The sequence below is a fragment of the Watersipora subatra genome, chromosome 5, assembly GCF_963576615.1.
Source record: "Watersipora subatra chromosome 5, tzWatSuba1.1, whole genome shotgun sequence".
In the NCBI taxonomy this organism is placed as follows: Eukaryota; Metazoa; Bryozoa; class Gymnolaemata; order Cheilostomatida; family Watersiporidae; genus Watersipora; species Watersipora subatra.
Window position 1 is genome coordinate 894080 of NC_088712.1, and position 16698 is coordinate 910777.

The following is a 16698-nucleotide window of genomic DNA, read 5'->3' on the forward strand; positions in this document are numbered from 1 at the left end:
GACTGACCCTGTTATTACTCTAGCAAAATCTAACAAACAATTTATTTACGTCTAAATCATATTCAATTAATATTAAATCATATTCATCTAAACTAGATGCAATGATGACGCCTTTTTTAAAGTCCAAAGCTTAAAATCAATCAGAATGACATAGTGGTTGCCATCCGCTAAAAATATAATGAATTTCATTCGGTGATGAAATTATCAATCTAGATATAGCTGTCAATGAATGATCGGAAACGTTTATACACTGAGCTCTGCTATGTTTGTTCCAACTTTAATTTTTTTGAATACCAACAGTGAAACATTGTCATGTGCTGCCATGATACAAACCACAAATTTAGCGTACAACCAATTCCTCACCTCTTTCAGTTACTGCGTATCCAACTACTAGAATACTTAGGAGTTTTCATGTCAATCAACTGATGTTATAATGGTATATTATGCAATGGTTGCATGGTTTTTTACTATTATTCAGTTTAGTTCTTTTTGATGTCTTGCAAAATCGCTCCTCGACAAGTCACAGAACAAAACATTGTTTAGGTAAAATGCACTGCAAGCCAAACTCATACAGACTTGTGTATATTTACTTCTTTGAACAAGATATTTGTTGTTGACCATACTTTTTTCTTCTTCTAATATCGGATAAAAACCAGGCACAGATCTGCTTAATTTTTTGTGCATCAAATGTCATAGAGCACAGAAGTTATATTCAAACAAAAGTTTGAGTGATTTGTTTCTTGCTGTTCGAATAAATATTAGATTGAGAGTTCTACAACTGAAGTAGCTGAGCTAAAGTTCCTGCTTTAAATTTTTACAAGTTTATTTGGCTTTTCAAAAGCCACGACTTTTGCAGATACTACAGTTTTGCTAAAATAAATTAGAAGAGCATGTATTGTTGTCATTTGTTTTTTTACCAAAATATTCATACAGTTATCATACCTTTTGAAGGATATAACTTTATATCTTAATTTGCTGAAAAATACTTTTTTATGAAGAAATGCTGTTGAGTTGAGGGCTTTCGTTAATTTAAGTGGGTCATGAAAGCAGAAAAACAGCTTAGCTTCTACATTCATTGCATTTATATAATAGATTAGCAACATGCCTACTGGCAATTCTGTTTGTATCATCATATATTTACTACCTCTTTTATTAACATATTAAGTTTGCATGACCATCTAGCAAATATCTAATTATGTGTTTTTCCATTAAAAGAATATTAAAAGATCTTTAGGAGAAAGTAAACTCTGCTTTTTTATTTCTTGCTAGAAAACCATTCTAGAAACTCTATATTTTTATATTTACTTTTATTTTATAGGTTTTCTTTCTTTGATAGTGATAAATCTTTAAATTAGTTTAAATGAAGCAGATTAAAATGTTTTTTTATATATTACCAATATAGAATTTGGCAAAAAGACATCGACAAATATGTCAATTTTAAAATATTTCCTGTAAGGACAGATTAAAATCATTACAAGTTTTAATTGTTGCAGTTGATGGCAAATATTGATGAAATGACCGGCTCTATAGAAAAACCTTCTGCATTACAATGCACATTTTTAGAGAATAAATTCATAATAAACATTGTACAACCTAATGTTAATGGTTATTGGTAATAGACTTAATAAGAAAAGCACTTTAATCTTTATCGATAGTAAATTTGTCAAAATTAAACAGAATTAAAAAGGTTAACTAAATAAAACTTTCAATAAAACAAAAAGACATGATTTCATCACACCGACATCAGAAAGTCTGAAGAAAATGTTTAATTTACATGTATGTCGAAACTTGTTTATAATATTAGTTCATAAGCTCTCTTATTGACTTTGATTTACTCCCTATATCTGTCAGTTGTTTAATTGTTTAAAAATAATAATATAGAGGCTTCGTGATTGGAATATATCTAAATAAAATCCCATTTTTAGATTGATTTCAATCGTAAATAGTTTTTTAGTTCAGTTAGCGGAACACTTGTGTCTTAAATAGAAGTAGCAAATACTGTAATAAAATAAGTGTTTTATGAAAATATTGGCAAAAGAAAACAGACTAATCTTGTTGTCAATCCTTTAGAGAATGTATCTATATTTTATGAAAAGGGACAAAAACAGGTAGAACACTTGAAACAATATTTTATACTTTAAAATTAGTTTGTTGTGTTGCTAGAGTCACAAAGTGCTGCCTAGCAAACGTTTGAGTATGGCTATGTGCCATCTGTGTTAACTTATCAGACTTCTCGCAAAATATTTTTAACTATTGTTTAGTTAATTATTAGCATGTTTTGTTTGTGTTTAAATAAGAAGAAACAATCATCTGCATAAATTATACTAATGAGATGGATATGTTTACAGCTCAGACTGAGCAGAACTTCAGTTTGCAAGAAGCCCTAGTTGTTTCTTACAATTTCTTCTTCAGGATTACCAACCTTATCTAACTAATCACCACAACAGAAACTTCAACAATTTTAGAAAATCTATCTTTAATCTGTATATTTTCTTTTTGAGCAGTAGAACTAGCCGATTTTTATTTTACTATGATGAGAAATACATAAGCTACAGTAACATGAGTAATTCATCTGTCTTTAAACATGATCACTATGTTAGTCACATTGGTAAAGGAAGCTCCACGAACGTATATAAAGCCTGGTTCCCATATCGATTGCGAGACTCCGGTGGTAACTTGTGCAGCAAAACGCTTGTGACGCTAAGCTCGACGGCATATGTTCACATAAAAGCTGCATCACTAAACATAATCATGTAATCAAATAAAATTTTCACTCGTCATACCATTTCTATAACGTTGACCTTCACAGGTACAGTGCATTTCGGGAAGGTTTTACCTGCGGCCTTTTGTGAAATTTGAACAGTGGTAAACTGTTGCATTATCGCCGGCAACTACTGGCGGTCCTCGGCGGTACCCGACCTGTAGGTTCCCATTTCATTGCTAATAGCCTGTGTGCTGCCACCCGTGCTTTGCGGCTTGTATGGGAACCAGGCTTAAGCCCACCCTGAAACACATTTGTAAACTTATTTGGCGGCAGTCAAAGTTTACACTGAATAATTTGCTGTCAAAACTTTTAAATTAAACTTGTTAGTTCAAAGGTTATGATAATTTATATGCATTATTGTAAAATATTACGTTTACCCACACATTTAATTATGTCCAATTAAAAAGATATTGGCAGTATAATAGATGATTTATTCAAAGTGCCTAAAATGAGCTTTCAATAATTACTTTTTGTGAAACAGCTGGTAAGATCTCATGATATGGTGTGACTTATGATTATTTATGAAAGATTCCCTGCTTTATTATCAGTTGCTGTAGTATCTCGAGTATAGATATGTTTATACTATGTGTACATAAGTATTGTATTACAAATATTTTCAGCAATGCTTCAATACTTTTGCTCTTCATGCTTCTTCAATAATTCACATAAATTCGCCAACCAGAAATTAATTAAACTAATTCTAGAATTTAATTAAACTAACTGATAAATTAATTTAAAGCAATCAAATGTACGTTCATTTAATTGAGAAAATATTTCGAAATCATTTATTGGATTCAATGAAATTTTCTGACACTGACCCAATTCTGCTATTTATAAACATTTTGACATCCTCTTATACATAGATGTACCATCCTGATCACATCTATTAGTAATTTGTATGTCTGTAAGCAACTGATTAAATTACGCAAAAAATTGTTTGAAGCTTTAAGCCAATAAACCGATAATTTTTGTACATTTTTGCACGTAGATTCATTTTTCAGCTTTATGAACTAGAAGATCAAACAAGAAATGATAAGTTTAGTTTTCAACATTTGTATATCTGTCTGAATATACTGAAATTATACCTGCTCAGATTTTTATTTTTCTGTTCATGGATTTGCCGTAAATTGAACTTATTGGTTGTAAAATAGTTTTATTGATTTCTTTGTGAAAAGAGATATATTGGTTCACTAATTTAAAAAATACAAAGGAAAAAAGACTAGCGAGTTATTTTAATATCGGTGTACATGAGTCGTTGCATATTAAATAGTTTACTTTAAATAAATCTAGAAAGAAAATAAAATATCTTACTTTACCGCGTAATAGAAACTTGATAAAATAGAGCTATTAAAAAGGATATCTTATTGTTACTGTACCAAATTCGTTAATGTTTGTAGGTTTATTTGTGGCTAATTAATTGTTTATGGTTATTGGTAATAGACTTAATAAGAAAAACACTTTAATCTTTATCGATAGTAAATTTGTCAAGATTAAACAGAATTAAAAAGGTTAACTAAACCAAACTTTCAATAAAACAAAAAGACATGATTTCATCACACCGAAAACAGAAAGTTTGAAGAAAATGTTTAACTTATGTCGAAACTTGTTTATAATATTAGTTTATGAGCTCTCTTATTGACTTTGATTTACTCCCCATATCTGTCAGTTGTTTAATTGTTCAACAATAATAATATAAAGGTTTAGTGATTAGAATATATTTATAAAAACATCCCATCTTTAGATTGATTGATATCGTAAATAGTTTTTTAGTTCAGTTAGCAGAACACTTGTGTCTTAATTAGAAGTAGCAAATACTGTAGTAAAAGAAGTGTTTTACGAAAGTATTGGCAAAAGAAAACAGACTAATCTTGTTGTCAATCCTTTAGAGAATGTATCTATATTTTATGAAAAGGCACAAAAACAGGTAGACCACTTGAAACAGTTTTTTATGCTTCAAAATTGGTTTGTTCTGTTGCTAGAGTCACAAAGTGCCGCCTAGCAACTGTTTGAGTATGGCTAAGTGCCACCTGTGTTAACTTATCAGACTTCTCGCAAAATGTTTATACCAAGTGTTTAGTTAATTTTCGTTAGCATTTCGTGCCTGTGTTTAAATAAAAAGAAACCGTCATCTGCATGAAATATGAATATGACATGAATAAATGACATGAATATGTTTACAGCTCAGACTGAGCAGAACTTTTGTTTGCAAAAAACCTTAATTGTTTCTTACAATTTCTTCTTCATGATGATCAACCTTGTCTAACTAATCACAAAACTAAACAAAAGCTTCAAAAATTTTAGAAAATTTATCTCCAATTTTTTTAGCACTAGAACTAGCAGATTGTTTTTTTACTATAATGATAAATATATAAGCTTCAGTAATATCCGTAATTCATCTGTCTTTAGACATGGTCAAGATGTTAGTCACTTTGGTAGAGGAACCTCCATAAAAGTATCTGAGCCCACCCTAAAACACACATGTAAACTTGTTTGGCGTCAGTCAAATTTTATACTGAATGGTTTGCCGTCTAATCTTTTAACTCAAATTTTTGTAGTTCAAAGGTTATGATAATTTATGTGCACTATTGTAAAATTTTACGTGTACCAACTTATTTAACTTTGTCCAATTAACAAGACATTGGGCAGTATAATAGTTGATTCATTAAAAGTGCCTGAAATGAACTTTCAATAATTACTTTTTGGGAAACAGTTAGTAAGATATCATAATATGGTGTGATTTATTAGTACTTGGAAAAGATTCCTTGTTTTATTATCAGTCGTTGTATTTCTCGAGTATAAATATGTTTATAGTATGTATACATAAGTATTATATTACAAAGAGTACCACTTCACAGTTCATGGCCTTTCATTTGACATGGAAACCAGGAGGAAAGCCAACGATGTTAGCAAAAATATAATCAAAGCTATACTTTGATACTTAGTTCAACAGAGGTAATTGTTTGTACTTTCTATTCCACAGGTAAAATAGACTCTGAAATGACAGACTCTGACCTTGGATCAGGGGACATACCTGACCTGCATGTCTCTGAAGACAGACTTCTTGTAGCCAACTGGAGAAGAAAGAATATATTAGTCTACCAGCTGCTACCATAGTACTATCAGACGTTATTACTATCAGACGTTATTACTATCAGACGTTATTACTATCAGACGTTATTACTACCAGACGTTATTATTATCAGACGTTATTACTATCAGACGTTATTACTATCAGACGTTATTACTATCAGACGTTATTACTATCAGACGTTATTACTATCAGACGTTATTACTATCAGACGTTATTACTATCAGACGTTATTACTATCAGACGTTATTACTATCAGACCTTATTACTATCAGACGTTATTACTATCAGACGTTATTACTATCAGACGTTATTACTATCAGACGTTATTACTATCAGACGTTATTACTATCAGACGTTATTACTATCAGACGTTATTACTATCAGACGTTATTACTATCAGACGTTATTACTATCAGACGTTATTACTATCAGACGTTATTACTATCAGACGTTATTACTATCAGACGTTATTACTATCAGACGTTATTACTATCAGACGTTATTACTATCAGACGTTATTACTATAGTTTTAACATACTCAAACTTTAACTCTTTCCTTTTATCCTTTTATACAAAAATTGAACCTTTTTTACCAACAGGAATTAAGATTTTTTGACACATCAGACACCCTAAATTATATTTTTTATTGTTTGACGAAAAATGTATATTGTGACAGTATCATATCAAAGTAACAACATTGGGATAAGCTAAGTTTAAATATATTTACTAAAATTCTGATAAACATTATTTTGCAAAGTTTTTTGGAATTTTTTTGACACATAATTTCACCTGTCGCTTCGTCATGCGTTTCTGGGAACAACCGATGTCTAAAGACATCAGACCTATGAAATGGTACAAATTTAATTGTTCTAAACAAATGTAGTGAAAGCAGATAAAATAAGTTAAAAACTAGTAAATGATTAGTAAAATTACAACAAAATCAAATAAATTTTTATTGCATGAGCTACATGTATTGTATAACCGAATCTACTTGCAATAGGGACATTTAGGGCTAAGAATCCGCTGTAAGACTGACCCAAGCATTCAAATTTGACTACAAATTTTTTGCTAGTACATCAGATTTTGCTTTATTATTGTTTTAATCTAATTCAATTCATACATGTTCAGAGAAAAACTAATTATAAATTACATGTTACACTATTAGAACTATGAAACTATGAGAACTATTAGAACTATTAATGAACTAACAATGAACTAACAGTGAACTAACAATGAACTATTAAAACTATGAAAAATAAATAATGATTTCGAAAATAATTACAATTTAGAGGTTGGTGATATTTTTATTGTCTGTTTATACAAAATATACAAAACGTATGCTACAACCATAAGTGTTTGTGCAGGGTAAAATCTATATTAGGAATTGCATTAGCTGTTTTCCTTAATTTTTTAGAGTCATAAAGAAATAAATTTAACGTTACAAACAAAAGTAATTTTACTACCAATATCCATAGTAAGCTCGAAGTAATGTGAATAAGATTATGAAGTTATAGATGACATATTATTATTAAGTTAGAAGGAGGTGAGAACAAATTCTCATCGAAAGTGAAATTCTTACATTGTAACAGTTTTTTTTATAATATGAGTAACTTCATTATCATATTAAAGTAACAACACTATATTCGTACTCCTTTAAATCACCCAGCCAAACGATTGAGCAAATCCTGTTCCACTCTGATTTATGTTCACAAAACCATATTATATAACATTTAACAAATCTGTTCTGCAGTTTGGCCGTTTAAAAAAACCAGTTTTATATCAGCTTATCAACAATTTTTGAACAATTATAGGTTGCTAAATAGTTTGGCAAACTCTCTTGGCAACACTCGCTTACAGTTTAACTAATGGGCAAACAATTTTACATAGCACTTCAGACCTTTTTACAATGGTCACTTATACGGTGATAATAAAAAAAATTAATTCAAATTTGAAAATTAAAATCTTTAGAAGTACAGTAGTTTTGATTAGAAATTTATAATATAAAACCTCAGAAGACACTGTAAATGTATCATAACTAAGTGAAAGCTCTTTCCTTTTTTTTATAAAACTGGTACTTAAAAATCAACTAAATTCAGACAAGTCTCTATTCAGAGGCACATTTCAAAAGTCGTGTGTAAAGATAATGAGAAATATAAAACGAAAAAGCAAACATAATAGAAATTAGGTTTTTGTTGAATTCAAAATTTAATCATGGTAGCAATGTGCAAGTACCAGAACAGCAAACAATCACCTGGCACAAGCGAGTTGATTTTATATAGTAGCTACTAATAGGAGAAAAACAAGCGCTGCCAGCTTGAAACTTGAAATTGTGATGAAGCCAACTAGTTACTAAAATTAGAATGATATTTGTCCAAAAGTTTTTAGGTTTTCAAATGTAAGGCTCAATTATCCTACTGCAAACTGTTTGATATGCTTCTTTGTTATCGCAATAAACTGGATTTGATACCTCGGGGTTAAAATTTTAAAGCATTATGTCTGCAACTAATAAGGAATCTGAAATCTTTAAAAAGTTTGTAAATATAAAGAAAAATGCAACTAGTGTACTGCTACGGGTCAAAGCAGTTTATTATTTGAAACGCAAAAACTACACACTTTACTCCCACTGCAATACATAGATATTTATAGATTACTAAATTAGTAACATGATTATGCAACGACACCCAACTATGATAAATGTTTGCGTTCTGTAAATTCCTAACAATCAGGCAAAAATACAGACTTTAAGTATAACAGTTTTTATAATTTATTTTCCTAAAATCGATTGCGTTTTTATATAACTGGTGTCTCTGTTTCAGAGTGACTTTAACTTATGTTCGTATAAAGAAGTAAACCTACCTAACCTGATTGTCTCCCTTGATTATACAACTCATACAACAGACATATAAATTTGTACTATTTTTAATATTAAACTGTTGCGTCTACTGCTAGTTGAGTTTTGGTTTGCTTGAGTGCTAGATTGTAGTTCAACAAGCATGTGATACAATAAATCTAGATATTACCTTAAAACCTTGAAATACATTTCCTTTGTCATCTACGGGACCCAGTACAAAACTAAAATGAAGCTATTTTTAATGGTTTAGTATTTATGCTAACAGAGGTGACACGATTATTTTGTATTTTTACATAGTTCACCAGACGATGCTAGAAAATAGAGACGCGTCTAAGCTAGAGTGCATTTTTATGTATTGTTGTTACATAATGTAGTACAACAAAGACAAGGATGACGAATAAGACAAATTATTAACTAATGAAGAGGGAAAATAAACCATATGCATTCAACGTATAAATAATAATGGAAAATCGGGCTAACATACTGTTACAATTGTTTTAAAAGGTTTCCAACTATCAATATGTGATTGTGTAAAACAACAGATGCGAGCAGTAAAACATTTAACAATTGCCATGGGATACTTAGACGGTTGATTACTAAAATTATAGTGGTAGTATTATAATTGTTATAACTGGTATGAATTAGAGGCTTCCAGAAGCTTACAAACATGTATTTATGAAAAGGCTCTCAAGTGACCAGGGAAATTAAATAAAATTACCCTGGACAGACTCATAGAGACCCCTTGATCACAGAGACCTACATGTAATTAAAATAATATGAAAATTGTGTTTGTAAAAAGCTAATCACACAAACTGTACGATTTCAGAAAATTGGAAATATTATTGTCGAACAATAAACAAATCGAAGTGATCACTTAAAACAATGAAACATTTTTCAATGGTTTTTTTTTTCATTTTGTGTAAATAATAGTTAAATGCAGTTGTGAGAATCCTTAGCAATCAGTTTCAGAAAATGTCTTGTTGCTTTGCAAGAATCAAAATTTCATTAGGACCTTAAAGGGTAAACAAGTAGTAGTCTAGTCGAGTTTTTTGATGCCAACATATTAGTAACAAAACATAGTAACAGCTGTCATTTTGAAGTTTTTCTTGGCATGATTTTCTACTTTGGTGTTGCATTCACTAACAGGACTTGTCATACAATAGGTCTAATAAGTTATTAGAAACAAGGTTTTTTTTGCATGAATATATTTGAACTTTAACCTTACATTAAAGCTTTTAGGGAGTTTCTACATCAATTATAGTGAAATACATGCTTTCAGAAAGCTATGTCAAAAATAGTCCAACTATTATTTGTTTGAAAGACAAAATACACATCTGACAATTTATTCCAATGCAGAGTACTGCTAGTAGTAAGGTTGATCATATTGATTTATCACTTATCACATTGTTTCTGGTCTTGTTAAAACATTTATTGCACACCAAGCCACTTTGAGTGTCATGGAGAAATAGTTATCAACAATGAAGCTTTTTGAAGTGTCAGTACTGCACTGATACCTCTGTCTGTCTGTCTGTGTCAGTACTGCGTGATTTTTTAAAATAATAGAACAACATTTATTGCACACCAAACCATAGTACTCTCACTTTACATACTGACAAAATGAGAGTTGGCAAATAACAAACTAATAACACAGGTAGAGACTATAGCATTGATAACTACCTGCTAGCCTTAAAAGCCATCAATTTACTGACAACGAAAATTAGGGCAAACTGTTCTTTTTGCTGCTACCTTTCAAACCGTTAACTGTATTTAGGGATTTAAGCTATTTTTAATATATTTAGTTTAGCACAGTTTTTTATTTCTTCACAAACAAAAGCAACCTATTGCAATACAATACGTGTTGAGAAACGTTTACACATAGCTGGTAACCATACAAAACATAGCTGGTATAGTAGCAGCTTTTTTCCATAATTTTTAAAGTTCAGAAATCAATTTCTTGCCGCTAAAAGTCGCTGCCCAAAGTAAGATTGATTTAAACATTAGAATGTGGCTCAATACATTTTCAACCATGTAACAGAAGTAGTTAAATGGTATTTGGTTGTCATTGCCCATGAATCCTTTCTGTTGGTTTGCAGTTTTTAGAATCAAATTAATAGCAATAGATTTATTTAGTTTAAAGCCTTCAATGAATGAATATAGTGAGGTGATACTAGACAAAATAACAAATAACTTACAGTAAATACAGTTGTCATTATTTTAGCTAGTACATATTCCACATTAATAATGAGAAAATAAATAATTTAAAAAAAAATCATCAGGAATAAATGCAATCAGCACTTGCTGACAGACAAAATTCCTGTAAAAAGTATGACAGTGCTTGCACATAGCAAACACTACCAGCGCTAAAGACAACGTTCTTTATTTATAAACTAATTATGTAACTAGAAAAGGAAAACCAATCCTTTTGCAACAAACCTTTTTGAATGCTATCACAAATATGTTCTTAATAGTAGCATCTTTTCAATGCATAGTTTTCTTTTTAGGTTTAACAGTTAATGGCAAGCATGGAATTTAGTAAAACAATAATAGCCTGACGACTGAAAAAATATACTGACTTTATAACAGGATAATTTAGAACTTTATTGAATAGTACTCTGTCTATGTGTTGAGATAATGTTTAAGCATTTTGAAGAGCCTTTTACCATAGTTACTCTTTTTTGTGGTTGTTCTAGACCTGCCGGTTTTAGAATGTGATAACACAATTTTCTTGAGGTGCTTGTTACCCGACTCCGTTCAGGTCATTTCTATAAGCTGTGTCTTTTGGCTCATGCTCTCACATGCCACATCCAAGCTTTTTCTTATTAACTTTTCACCTAGTAAAATATTATGTTGTCGGTATGAAGAAAAAAGGTTTTATGAGAATTAAATACCTTCTTACTGCTAACAAGTCAAAGGCAACTTAGCGCTTGGTAATTGCAGGTTCTACATGTATTGTTGTGCGTTTATTATAAAAACATGAAATCATAAAGTTTTGCCTTTTACAGGCTAGGCACAGAGATTATTGCCTAGACCAATAACCCCGTCTATTTGCATAATCTATGATACATGTGTGTGCCATTGATATAGTTAACAAAGCGCGCTTGCTGAACAATGAAATCTGTTGGTTTTTGTTCTTAGTAAAAATAGCTTATATAACGCTGTTGCTAAGATGGATAAACATTCATTGATAGAAAAGAAATGACTGGTCATGGAGTTGTAGCTATTGATGATGTGTGTTCAGTTGCATATTGACAGAGTCTGACTGCTGGAAGTTAAATATAATAAATATAACTAGACACGAGGAGGTCTACTAATCTAAACTTCTTTCAAAGACATCTAAAAGCTGCCTACAGGCAACGATCTGTATAGATGATGATTAAATCTCTGCATAATCTAAAGGTGGAATTAGTGGTGCTACTTAGACTGCATTGAATACATTTGCAGTATTGCCACTGTAAGCTATCACTACAGGATGTAACTAGTTATTTTATGACGTAAATAGGAAATTTTGTAGATGAACGACTCTCTCGTCAAATATTATTCAAGTTTTTTTCAGATTGGCTGACTTGAAATAATTTTTTTATTTAGAAGTACTGCTAAATAATTTATATCTTATTTCACAATTCCGATCAAAGACGCAAAGATATATATGCGCTTCAAGCATAATTTATAGTGACTTTTCAACCTATGGTTGTACTGTAAATTATACAAACACTCTATTACTGCAGACCGCAGCAGCAGGTCATTGATGGTTCTAAAAATAGTTCGGCCTATTAAACAGGATAGCACAATAACCCATATTTCTGCCTCATACAGCCTATGTATAAAGTTGTTGACTAGATACTTAGAAACATGTATTAATATGACTTTTCATAACTATACAAGCTAACAAAGTAATTGGCAAGGAACACATGCTAAGCAATTAGCTCTACTTTTGTTATTGATTTTAGCAAAAAGAGCTCATAGAATGCTGTTGCTAAGATGCATAAACAGTCACTGAGATTAAATCAATAACTTGTCATAAAGCATCTGTGTGCTCTAAGTTGGATATAAGGAAAATAGCGAGATACTAGCATATTTGCTCTCTCAAGTTTCTTTAAAACCTCAAAAGCTGTGCACAGGTAAATATGCCAATATATAGTAGTTTTAGCTATTCAGGATGCACAGGCAATAAGGGTAACCCAGGTTTGGCATTGTTTACTGTGACAGATCTAAGATGGTAAAATTCACTACTGTTAATTGATTAGTGATTTTAGTTACCGGAATAAGAGGTAGCAGATGAGCTACTTTTTAGTCAGATGGTAAATATTTTTTGTGATGGTTGCCATAATCAGCTTGTATGATTTACTAATGAACTTAAGCCAATACTGATATACTGTGTAGAATGTTTTGTAAATTTTTTACCTTCTTTTACTCATCAGCTATAAACTAATAATTGAAGAACGCTTGCTGATCCAATCTGGTATTCATGTAAACAGTTTTGTTTCAAGCATCTTGTTTAACAGGAGCTGACTCAAAATAATGTTTAAAAAGTGTATAATGTATAAAGTATTGTAAAGAACAAAATATAATGTATAAAATTAAGGTAAAAAGAAAAAAACGATGCTAGAAAATTTCCACTTGGATTTTAAAGATCTGATTACTGGCTCATTAATAAAAGAGTTATAACGCTTTCTCAACTTATGGTCATGTCGTAACGTGCACAAACGCTCAAATGCAGCAGACTACAGAGTTGGGAAAACCAAAATATTATATCAACTGACGATGACTTGGAGCCAAAGTGAATATTGTTCACTGTTTTTGTTTGTCACTGCAGCCTCCTAATCCTTAGCTGGTACATAAAATAACAGTAACTTAACACTGAAAGAGATTATACAGTTGTTTTGTGTTTGCTTGTAGTTAAGGTTAACCTGTTAACGGGGAATAGCAAGATTGCTGCACTAGTCTGTATTGTTTTATGCTTGAAATTAATGGTGTAACACGACGCTATATGGTTAAACAGATAAAAATTAAATATTGATAGGAAAAAATCTCAATATTGATCAAACAACAGAATATACAGCCGAGAAGGAAAAGATGCAATGTTAGTTTATAGGGGTGAACTAAGTTTATTATGCCCATAGTACTCTAAAACTACTAAAACAGCTACGTGGACAACAGGCTGCAAGTATCATCAGAGGCAAGATGTCAGCTGGTTTCATAATAAAACATGTCATAGTATTGATAATACATGGCTAAGAGTTGTCACATACCATACAAACAACGTTGGGTGAGGTTACTATTGCTCATAAGTGCTTAGGTTTAAATGACAACAATTTAATTTGAAACTTTGAGTTTTAAGATACTAAGCTTAATGCACTTAAAGACTCCTTTAAAAACTGAAAGCAAACTATTCAAACACAATTGTAAGTGTTTAAAAATTACACATACATGTATATTTGATCAACCATAGAAGACATTGCTATTGATTGTATACACTTTTATTGACCTATAAGTTTCAGACATCAGAAACCAATTACTTGTTTCTAACTTTTTATGCTGATGAGAGACTAATATATAAACAGTAAATTGCTGCTGACAGCATAGTCTATAGCATAGTCATAGAACATAAATAATTAGGAGGAGTAGGTAGGGGTAGTCAGAGTAGTGTTTAATCAAACCCAGCAACTAATCACTATATTTGTTTACTACTGTAAATCCTGAAAACTTAGCTAACACTGAGCTATACCACATTCATTGAAAGCTCAGGGGTTTAACAAGTCACACAATATAGTGTGTTTGGCGGTAATAAGATCTTTTGTGTTGGTTTGCAGTTTATAAAATGAACCAAATAACCGTAAATATGATTAGCAACACCATTCTATGTAACAGTCATATGATACAATACTACACAAAATGCTGAACAACTTGAAATTAACTGCTATCTTTTTGTTAGTTTTTTGATTACATCAATAATGCCTAAATAGGTTCAAGAATAGTTTAAGGATAGCGACAAGTGATATTTTTTGACAGAAAAGAGTCATGTGAAATATGTTACTCCGCTTAAAAATAGCACTTAGCGCCAATATATTTTTGGTCTGAAAATAATTAAGGTAATCCAGCCCTTCTGCAATACAACTCTTTAAATACTGTCAGCCAATTTTTCATTCATGGTGACACCTTTTTAATGATATTAGTCTCTGCTTCATGTGAGTGATTAAATAGCAGTATTGGTAAAACAATAGATAAATTTAATAAATTGGTAGAACAATAGCCAAATATCTTAAATGTTAAAATTGCCAAATACTATAGCTTGAATGCTTTGTTAATTGATGGAATATTACAGGGTTTAAAGCAACAAAGTGTTTAAAAATTGCAAGAATGCTTTACAATAATTTGTATTTTAATTATGTTGTATAAATATAGCGTAAATACTCACATAAACAGTTGAGAAGACACATTATGTGCTTCTTCTCTTCCACTTGGATATACACTTTAACAAAACCATATTATCGGCTTATGGTAACTTCTGTGAATAGCGGCAACTGCTGAAACCTCTAATTTCTGTGTAGGATCAGTGCCACAAGCCTGATTAAACAAATGTCCATTTTTTTGGTTTATGCCAACCAGACCTTTACTTTGCTCATATGATAACTCTGTTTATTTTACGTGTTTGTTACCTATCACCGTTAGGGTGACAAACATGTTTGCTATTGAAGTAATTCACTTAAAAATCATACCTGGGTTTGTTTTTGATCTTAGTAAAAAAGCTCATAGAATGCTGTTACTGAAATCCATTAATAGTCAACAAGACAAAAAAATGCCTTATCACAGAGCCATATCAATCAATTGAATGATTTCAGTTTGAAATTGTATAGAATCAACAAGCTCAAAGTTATATATAGGAGAAAATTCAAGAACCTAGCGGGTTAGTCTACCTAAACCTTTTAAAGTCTCCAAAAGACTGCTGACAGTTAAAGTAATATTTAAATAGATGATTGCTAGTGTTCTATGGAGTGCAAAAGCGATTAGCTATACTACCAACACTTCATTGTGTGTTGCACAATGTTTTAGCATAGCAGAATTTCATTGCAATCGTTTAGCCAGTTTTTTGCATAATGAAAAGACGAGTATGATTTGCTAATCAACATGATATATCAACAGATAGACTGTGTATAAGTTTCGCTTAATGTTCTTCTACTTTTACTCATCAGCTATAAATGCCTGCTTAAAGTAGACTAGCCAATAGTTTCTATATTTGCATAGCTGATTTATTCTATATGTAAATAACTTCCATTTGGGTATTCTCTTTTGGAGCAGTTAGTGTGAAGCAGCGCATCTATAGCAAAAAAGAGGACCTATAGATAACTTATATTTTTATTTGACAGTCTATTTAGTCAAGTTGTGTTCCACTGTTAATAATGTATGATAAGTAACTGAACTGATATTTCTGATATTTCTAAGTGTTTGCCAGCTTCTGAAAACATGGCTGACAATAAGATAACAAAGATTGAAATTAAAACTTAGTGCTGAAGGAGGTAACACGGTTCTCAAATGTTGGCTTTTAGTTAAAAATTTAACTGATTAGTGGTGAAGAGACTGATGAATGGAATAAATACTTTTTAAAATACTATGTCAAGATAGACTAACTAGTTGGGTCTTAAAATACATAATTCATGTATAGAGTGTGACAGTACTTGCAAGTGTAAGACACCGCATGCACTAGGGTCAATGCTATGGATTTATAACCTAGCGCCTATGTAATCAACCAATGTAAACAACGCATTTTGAATGGCCAAACTATAATACTGTCTGTTATAGTAAAACCTTTTTCAATGACTTGTATTAGTTTATGTTTAATTTGAATGATTGAATGGTATGTGGCACTGCAAGTACCATGATTGAGATTATGTAGCATATTTTTATATATTCTGTGTTCATTAGCTTAATCTGTTAGTGTTTTTTTCCATACGCTTTAATCCTTTTTAATCCATACCCTTTAATCATTTTTGACTT